The sequence below is a fragment of the Marmota marmota genome, unplaced genomic scaffold, assembly GCF_001458135.2.
Source record: "Marmota marmota marmota unplaced genomic scaffold, marMar, whole genome shotgun sequence".
Taxonomy (NCBI): Eukaryota; Metazoa; Chordata; class Mammalia; order Rodentia; family Sciuridae; genus Marmota; species Marmota marmota.
In genome coordinates this window covers 67,583,851-67,593,546 of record NW_025999842.1, presented here as the reverse complement: position 1 = coordinate 67,593,546, position 9,696 = coordinate 67,583,851, and the positions used below count along the sequence as shown (strand labels likewise).

The window sequence follows — 9,696 nt, the reverse complement described above, 5'->3', positions numbered from 1 at the left end:
TAAAAGAATAGAAATAATTGTAATTGCTGGTGTAGATCCCTTTTTGTATCTGTAACTACGTGTTAGTCAGCTTTTCATTGCTGTGATTAAATTGACAAGAACATCTTAGAGGAGAAAAGCTTAATTTTGGTTCACAGTTTTGGAGGTTCAATCAATGGATTGCTCAATCCAATTGCTCTGGACCCAACGTGAGGCAAAACATGGTAGAGGAGTGACACTCATTTCTTGGTGGCTGGGAAGCAGAAAAAGAGTGTGGGGAAGGGGTCTCAGCAAAGAGCATGCCCTTGTGGCCCACCTACTCTCACCATGCGGTACCTGCCTACAATTACCACCCAGTTAGTCCGTTCAAATTAGGAGATAGTGATTAGGGTGTAGCACTCACAGTCCAATCTTTTGGGGGACACCTCATATCCAAACCATAACAGGCCATTTCAAAATTTCTTAGAAATGTTATATCTTTACCCTCACAATTATAAAAATAGAAAATATAAACGTACTAGAGGTTACTTATTTTCACCAACCAAGGAATTAAATCCTTGAGATAGGTAATAAATCTATGGAAGGTCACACTAATGAAATGATTGAATCAGACATCTTTTCCTCTTAATATAGTGTTTATTATGATCAGGTAGGCTTTTTCTGTAATAACAATTGTACCTACATTTTCTGCTCAACAATGATTTGTGCATTGTTCCCTGCACAATGGGTACTCAAAAAATGTGGACTAGATGATTCAGTGAGCTTAGGAATTAAATAAAAACTAACTCAAGCGAAATTTGTATAAAGTTAACATAAAATTTACATAAAGTTAATAGAGTTAGTAGAATAGCATTCTCTAAACAAACTTAGCTATTTTATCAAAAGATGAAAACCAAATTTTACTTAAAACATATTAAATGTTCTGTTATTTCTTTCAATTAAGGTCCAATAAAATATATCTTATTTATTATTATGATAAGTCAATAAAATATGATTTTTTAACTTTGAAATATGAACTCTCTGGATTTAAAGTAGATATACCAAAATAGTAATACCTTTAAATGCAACTATAATGAGTAAATTTTACCATTTATTGATTGTTTGATTTAGATGTTTTTCATATATGTTTAAATCTTATCTACATGTTAAATATGTCAATTATATAAATATGAACAAACTTAGAAAAACAATAGATTTCATTTTAATACTGGTTTTCCGTTGTCAAATTCATAATTCATCATCTGATAAAAAATAAAATTATAGTAAATTCTCAGAAGCTTTGGAAAATGTTTGTTTAGAAAGCATGCCTATGTGATAGGTACTTTTAAAAGTAAAAACTACATCTAAACTGTTATACATTTAAAGTTCTGTTTCTGTTTTAGAATAGTGTTGTCATAGTTTTACCATCTAAATAGATAATTTCTTCACTGGTAGAAATTTGTAAGGAAGAATTAGGTCTACACACAAATTAAAAAAAGGCAGACAGACCTTGAAGAACAGTCACACAAATCAAATTGCTTTTTTAAACCATTGATTTTTGTGTTGTATGTTTAAATATTATAATAAATAACCTGCTTGTGTCTTGAGCAGTATTAGCTTTTTGAATATGTCAGATTTCTTTAATAATCCTATTCATATGTATGGTATAAAACATATTTTTATTTTACTTATTGGATTGGAATCTTCTAGTAATACTATGCTGTGAAAAAATTTTTATTATGGAAGAATTTGAAAAAGATATTTGCCTTTTATAACAAGGGTATCCTTACATAATCACCATTTGAAAATCAAAGCGCCAAAACTGAGTTCCTGCTGGAAACAAAACAAGTAATATTCAGAAGTTTTCTCCTCATCTGTGTTTTTTCTGTCGTCAAGGATCTAAAAAGGAAAAGCCTTTGGGGTGGCATTCCCCACCTTGTTACACTTAAATACACAAACCCAAGTAGTGAAGCTGGTCTGGCAGGTGCTGATTTTGATGCAGGAATCTACTTCCAGGGCCCAACAGAAGTATTACAGACTTATCTTATAAAGTGACTGGCATGTCGTCATGAATATATTGCATTATCTAATGCAACTTAATTATCTTACGTTTAAATGTCAAATATTGTGTAATGAATTATCACTGAAACATAGTAAATGCCAAGAATATAATGTGGACTCAAATATCTCATTTCAAAAAATGTTTTTAAACGTAAACTGAATATATAAAATTCTACATATTTACCTGCAATGTACAACACAGACACAGATACATGCTTGTGTATATTATAAAGTCAAAAATTTAAGTGAATGACAAACACAGCCCTGCTTGAGAGCAGCATATGTGAGCCAGAGGAGGTTGGAGTTGATAGAAGAACTAAGTTGTTGATTCTCAATTTTACTTCTTGCACTATAGGGGTCTTATTAGGGGAGTCAGTTAATGAGTGGACATGTTGGAGTGTTGAGCCTCCCTTTTCTTCTAGTATGTGCAGGGTTTCTGATCTAATACCTAGGACCTTGATCTACTTTGAGCTGATTTTTTGCTCAGGATGAGAGACATGGAGTTAAAATTCATTCTACTATATATGGATTTCCATTGTTCCCAGCACCATTTGTTAAAGAGTCTATCTTTTCTCCAATGTATTTTTACTGGCACCTTTATCTAGTGTGAGGTTACAAGTATTTTTGTGGGTTTTTCTCTGTGTCTTCTATTCTGTTCCGTTGGCCTCCTTGCCTATTTGGGTGCCAATACCATGCTGTTTTTGTTATTATTGCTCTATAGTATAATTTTAAGTCTGGTATTGTGATGCCTCCTGCTTCACTGTTCTTGCTTTTGTTACTTTGGCTACTCTGAGCCTCTTGTGTTTCCAGATGAATTTAATGCATGCTTTTTTTTATTTCCATGAAGAATGTCATTGGAATTTTGATGGGAATTGCATGAAATCTGTATAGCACTTTTGACAATATTAATTCTGCTCTCCAAGAACACCATCATTCCTATCCCCTTGACCCCTCTTTCCCCTCCCTCCCCTTTGCCCTATCTAAAGTTTCTCCCTTACCCCCATGCTCCCCTCCCCCATCACCATTATAGGTCTGCATCCTCATATCAAAGAACATTAGGCCTTTGGGGGAATTGTATTACTTCACTTAACGTGACATTCTCCGGTACTTCATTGAGAATTTGTAGAACTTGGCTGAATCCATCTGTTCCTGGGCTTTTCTTTGTTAGTGGGCTTTTGATGACTTCTTCAATCTCATTACTTGTAATTTATCTTTTAAATTTTCTATATCCCCCCAATCTATTTGGGTGGGTCATGTGTCTCTAGGAATTTATCCATGTCTTCAGATTCTCTAGCTTGTTGAAATATATATTTTTCAAAATAGCTTCTAATTGTCTTCTTATTTTAGCAGGGTCTGTGGTGATATTTCCATTAGTAATTTGCATTTTTTTCTCTGTATCTTGGTTAGCTTGGTTAAGGATTTATCAATGTTATTTACTTTTTCATAGAGCCAACTTTTTGATTTATTGATTTTTTGAATTGTTTCTTTAATCTCAATTTCATTTATTTCATCTCTGAATTTAATTATTTCTTGTGTTTTGCTGATTTTGGTGTTGGTTTGTTCTTCTTTTTCTAGGGCATTTAGATGTAATGTTAGATTATTTGATATCTTTCTGTTCTATTAATATATGAGCTCAATGCTATAAACTTTCCTTTTAGAATTGCCTTCATAGTGACTGAGAGATTTTAATATTTTGTATCATTATTCTCATTTACCTCTAAGTATTTTTTATCCTGATTTCTCCTTCTTTCCGTTCATTCAATTAGTCTCTAGGTGTTAGAGCAGTTTTTATTTTTATCTTTTTGTTGATTTCTAATTTCATTCAATTATTATCTGATATAATGCAGGGTATTATCTCTTTCTTTTTTTTTTTTTTGTCTTTGCTAAGAGTTGCTTTGTGTCCTAAAACATGATTGATTTTTGGAAAATGTTCCATGTTTGGCTGAGAAGAAAGTGTATTCAGTCACTGTTGGATGAAATATTCTATATATGTCTATCGAGTCTAAATTATTAGTTGTATTTTTTAGTTCTGTGGCTTCTTTATTTTTTGTTTGGATGATCTGTCTAGTTATGAGAGGTATGTTAAAGTCACCTAGTATTATTGTGCTGCGGTCTGTTTGATTCTTGATGTTGAGAAGGGTTTGTTTTATGTACACAAATGCTCCACTGTTTGGAGCACAGATATCTATGACTGTCATTTCTTGCTGTTGTATGACTCTCTTGAGTTCTATGAAATAGACTGATTTATCTTTTCTGATTAACTTTCACTTTAAGTCCACTTTATCACAGATGAGAATAAAAGCCTCTGCTTGTTTATGAGATCTATATGAATGAAAGGTGGGTTTTTTTTTCCATCCTTTCATCTTCAGTCTGTGGATCTTTTTGCCTATGAGGTGAGCCTTTTAGAGTCAGCATATTGTTGGATTTTGTGTTTTTTAATCCAATTTGCCAGGGTATGTCTTTTGATTGATGAGTTGAATCCATTGTCATTCAGTATTATTATTGAGAGATGATTTTTATTTCATGTCATTTTGATTTATTTCTAGATTTTAATTTATATTAAATTTTCATTTAATATACTATTCTCCTAGTATAGTTTCACCCTCCACCAGTTTTCATTTGTATTATCCATTTCTTCTTCATAAAATATTTTATCAAGTGAATTTTATAAATCCAGCTTTCTACTGTAAATTCTTTTAACTTTTTTTTTATCATTAATGATTTTTACCTCATATTTAAATCTGAAGCTTAATTTTCCTGGATATAGTATTCTTGGTTGACATCCATTTTCTTTCAGAGTTTGGTATATATTATTCCAAGACCTCCTTGCTGTTAGGATCTGTGTTGACAAATCAACTGAGCTTCCAACAGCTTCACTACTAAATGTGATCTGTCATTTTTCTCTAGCTTCTTTTAAAATGCTATCCTTAATTCATATGTTAGACATTTACATAATAATGTGCCTTGATATGTATGTTGTACTTTTGTATATTTGGAGTTATGTATGCCTCCTATATTTGATTTTCAACTTCATGCTTAAGATTTGGTAAGCTTTCTGCTATTATTTTATTGAAAATATTGTGCATTCCTTTGATTTGTTACTCCTATGAATCTTAGATTTAGCCCTTTTATGTTATTCCATATTTCTTGAAAATTCTGTTCTTAACATCTTTTCTCTGTGATCAACATTATTTTCAAGATTATGTAGTTTCAATTCCCTTGCAAGGTTTCAAACAGGTACAAAAAGAGTCTATATCCAGGGCATAAACATATGGGGAAAATGTCTGAAGTGCACATGTGTCACAGGGAAAAATGGACACAAAACACATGACAACCAGAGACTGGTCAACAAAAATGAGACCTGATTCCACCAGTGTAAGTGACAAAGAGTTAACTTCAGTATAATGTGAGCTACATCTCATTGCAGTTGTGATTTTGACGCCCACCCTTATTTCCCCTAAGTTTAGGTACTTGTGGATAATGGGTATGCAATTGCAGGTTGTAGTTATATAACCTGTACAAGTGTCAGTCATAGGGTGTGGGAGGAATGAATTACAAAATCCTGTTCAAATCATGATAAATTCTGAGAGCAAAGGAGCCACTGGTCCATCTCCTTAGAGACGGCCCACTCTCCTTCCATCTCCTGAGAGTTGTACTATCTTTCAATAACTTTTGACCCTGCTTTTGCTGCACTGTGCCATGCTTGAATTCTTCTCTTTGGAAGACACAAACACAGAGGAGTGGGACAACCTAACCCATCCAGTATCAAGTGTATGAAATGTTAAAAGAAGTTCATTGTATTGAAAATTATATTTGTGGAATATGTGAAATGACCCAAGAGGCATTGGTTAAATAAAAAATTTAAACCCCACACATTTAGGCATATGCTACATTCACATTTATCAATTCGGAAAGATCTTTGCAATATAATCTTATCTGAAAACCAAGTTACAAGGTAACATTCACATTACGATTTTATGCATAAGTAAGCATTATATGAATGTTTGGGTGCTTATTATTTGCTGGACAACTTTGGAAGAATGTTCACCAAATGACTCATTTTTCATGAATAGAATAAATGTGGGTTTTGCTTTTTTTTTTTTAGTATTGCTCATAAGATTCATTTTGTAAGTTGACCAAATTCAATTAATCAAACTGTGATATAGGAATGTAAGGTCACTTTCATCAAAATCTTTGTTTATAGTAGAGTTATTCAAGGAAGGTAATTAATTTGACCAAAGTTAACTGAAATTCCTCATGTGCTTCAAAATGTGTGAAAAAATATTCTTTCAGCCAGTGAACTGGGATGATTTAGCCTAAGTTTCTTTGCCTTGTGTTCCTTTCCTCTTGTGGAAAGCTTCAGTGAGCTTCAATTTGTCAGGTGTAGATGGGATTTGGGATGTAATGTGCTGTCAGTAATAAGTAGTGTCAAATGATATACTTAAGATAGTGAAAATATGACACATACTTTGGAAAACATATAACATGAACACTTAGAATATATCTTAATATAGGCATACACTAATTCCTCCTTATCTTTAGGGGATACGTGCTAGTCCTTGAGTAGATGCCTGAAATTGCAGTTAGTTCTGAACCCACACATCTTGTTTTTTTCCTATACTTAAATACCTATGATGAAAATTCAATTCATTAATTAGGCACAATAAGATATTAACAATAATAGTAGTAAAATAGGACAATTATATCAATATACTATAATAAAAGTTGCATTCACATGGTCTCTTTATCAAAATATCTCATTGTACTTTTGTCTTTTCACTTAAAGGCTGCACCTTTTGTCTTCTTTTGGGCATATCCAAATTTCCAGCCTTGTTGCTTTTATACTTTTGGGTGATTATGAAGTGAAATAAAGGTGACAGGAACACAAGCATCGTGCTGTGGCAACAGTGGGTGTGATAATCAAGACTACTGCAGAGTGACTGCTGTGTGGGTAGTGTATATAGGGGAGACACCCTTGATAAAGGATGATTCACATCCTGAGCAGGATGGTGCAAGATTTTATCATGATATTAAGAAAGGCATGCAACTTAAAACGATGACATGTTTATTTATGGAATTTTCCATTTCACACTCTGGGGCTGTGTGACTGAAGCACTGGAAAACAAAATCATAGGTAAGGGGTAACCAGTGTTCAGTGGCCATCCTAGAAGTCCTTACCAGAGGCCTCTGCAGCTTACCTGGGTCCTTTGAAGTCAAATGGATGCAGAATTTAAAGTACTGTGTGTGAGGGCTTCTGATTGGTGAGTACACTTTAGGAAACATGACAAGGGAGAAAAGAACATGCAGAAACTGAAATGTGCTGATTAGTTTTTTCCTTGCAAAGAGAGACAATTCTAAAGACAATTTACTTTTAAATCAGTTCAGGGTGAACAAAGAATCTCTATTTGGTTTCATGGGTAAGGTATGGAAAACAAAGTACAGCTGACTCTAAAAGCTCAATTATATATACTCCACAGAACAACTATTAAAATAGAATTAAAAGTCCTTGTAATGAAAAATAAAGAAATGCTGTCATGTAGGAAGGCAGCTCAACCAATTTGAATTATGGATACATTTCAACTCTTAACATTGTTGCTGTTATCACTATTATTGTTTTGCTACTGTTTTACTTTTTTATAGCTTTTTTATTTGTTCTAATTGGTGATACATGACAATAGAATGCATTTTGACACAACGTAAATAAATGGACTTGTTACTATTTTAAATATGCAGTGTTTCTACATGGTAAATACTGAAATTTATAAAAATCATAAGCAACCATCTTTTCCCTGTGTTACCAAGGATTCTAATCCCCTGGCTTATAGGACAGTACTTATAGATTCACACTGTAAGTAAGGGAAGGAGTTAGATATCTTCATAACTTACTGGCTGAACTTTTTAAAATATTCATATGTTTTAGTTTTATATTTTTATTTGACAAACTTTTATCAATTTTGAAGTGTTATGAAGACAGAGATGTTTCAACTAAGCTGTTAACTAGAAGTTTCAAAAATTGATTTAAAGAATGAAATTCAGTTTTTAATTGCTATTATTATAATTATTACTTTGTTACTATTATTAAAAATAAGAACTTTGTGAGTCCTTTGATATCATATTTGATATTGTTTTATATTTATTCAATCCTAGTCTAGATCTTTCTATGTAGTTGTATTTTCTTTTTACAGACAAAACCAGTTATAGAACGAATCCTGTGATATCACTAAGTGGCAGAATCACTGACTACAGACAAACTTTCTAACAACACTGCTCCCTGACATCTGGAGAGAGCGAGACATTGGGGTTGCTGTTAAAGAAGTACTAAGTCTCAGTTATGTAAGATGAAAAGTTCTAGAGATCTACTGTACAATACTGTGATACTGTATTTTGCACTTAAAAGTTGTGAGATGACGTTTCTCAAGGTAACTGTTCTTACCACCCCACCACCATAACAACAAAAAATCAAGTCCATATTCTTAATTAGCCATCATTCTAAAATAATTAAGAACAAAAGAATCAGTCAAAATCAGTAATGAACTAGAAAGAGGTAAATTAAAAAATATTCATTTTAATGTGATCCAGAACTTAGTTATCTGATTCATGTAATTTTCCACATGAGCTTCTTTATTATGGCATTTAAAATTATGAATTTTCAGAGCTGTGAGCAAAGATCCTCTCTCAGGGGAAAATATACTTCTGTCTGCTGCAGAGGCCCTTGCAATTTGTACACCGTCATTTCTATTTCCTCTATTATACTGTTTCTACTCACACTATGTGTTCATTTTGTCCTCTGTGTTGAGGTACTTTATGAATAATTTAAGCCCATCATGTTTGATAAGTACAAAAAGCCAGGAGAAGGTTGAAAATGCTAATAAGATCAGCCATGCATTTAAAATGAACATGGAGGTAGAGATCACTTAGAAGCTCAAAAGAGTGAGAAAAATGACATATATCATCAATGCTTAGGGAACAACTATTCCAGGGTAGGAATTATTCTGGAAAACAGAGTAAATGATGCAGCATGTAAGTTAGTTAACAGTAATCAATGAGGGGTGAGGAAAGTGGCTAATTAAAAGGGCAACATTTTTTAGAGCATGCCTAAAGAACTATCACTAAAGTCAGAAGCTTATTTGTGAAATGATTATTTAGAGAAACTTCCAGAAGTGAAAGTGTATGCATGTTGAAAATGTTATCAGTGGAAAATTGACTGAAGAATATATAATGGTGCATGTTCAGGGTTCAGCACAACAAAACGAATGCCAAAATAGTAAGAAGCTAAGCTGTCCTCCGGAACATCTATCGGGGAGTCTTGTTAGAAAATATAGGGCAGAATACAATGCTCTGCTTTGGGCAAAGCAGAACTTGAAATTGGCAATGAACTTAGCACCTTGAAGTTGGCAATGTGCATCTGTGAATAGGGGATGGTTATTCTCAATTTGAAGGACTGGAACCACATATATTTTCCTTTGACCTACAAAGTTGAAGTGGCCTTTGGAACTTAACCTTTCTCAATTCAAGATAGCTAAAGTGCAGTTACATTGCTGAACATAATTTGTATCTAATAGTTGTAATTTATAGATAATATGATATGAGCCAAAAAATGTAAACCACAAATGTAGTTTCTTTCTTGAGATAATTATTAATTAGCACAAATTTATAAGAAATTGTATGAGAAAATGT

The 9,696-nt window shown here is 32.9% G+C and overlaps 1 long non-coding RNA gene across 1 annotated transcript; it reads left to right on the top strand.

Moving 5' to 3' along the window:
- The first annotated feature begins 7,126 nt into the window (after nucleotides 1–7,126).
- Nucleotides 7,127–8,784, top strand: LOC125615141. The gene is made up of 2 exons (XR_007345702.1): nucleotides 7,127–7,280; nucleotides 8,205–8,784. It is a non-coding gene; the product is annotated as an uncharacterized LOC125615141 (long non-coding RNA).
- The last annotated feature ends 912 nt before the right edge of the window (nucleotides 8,785–9,696 follow it).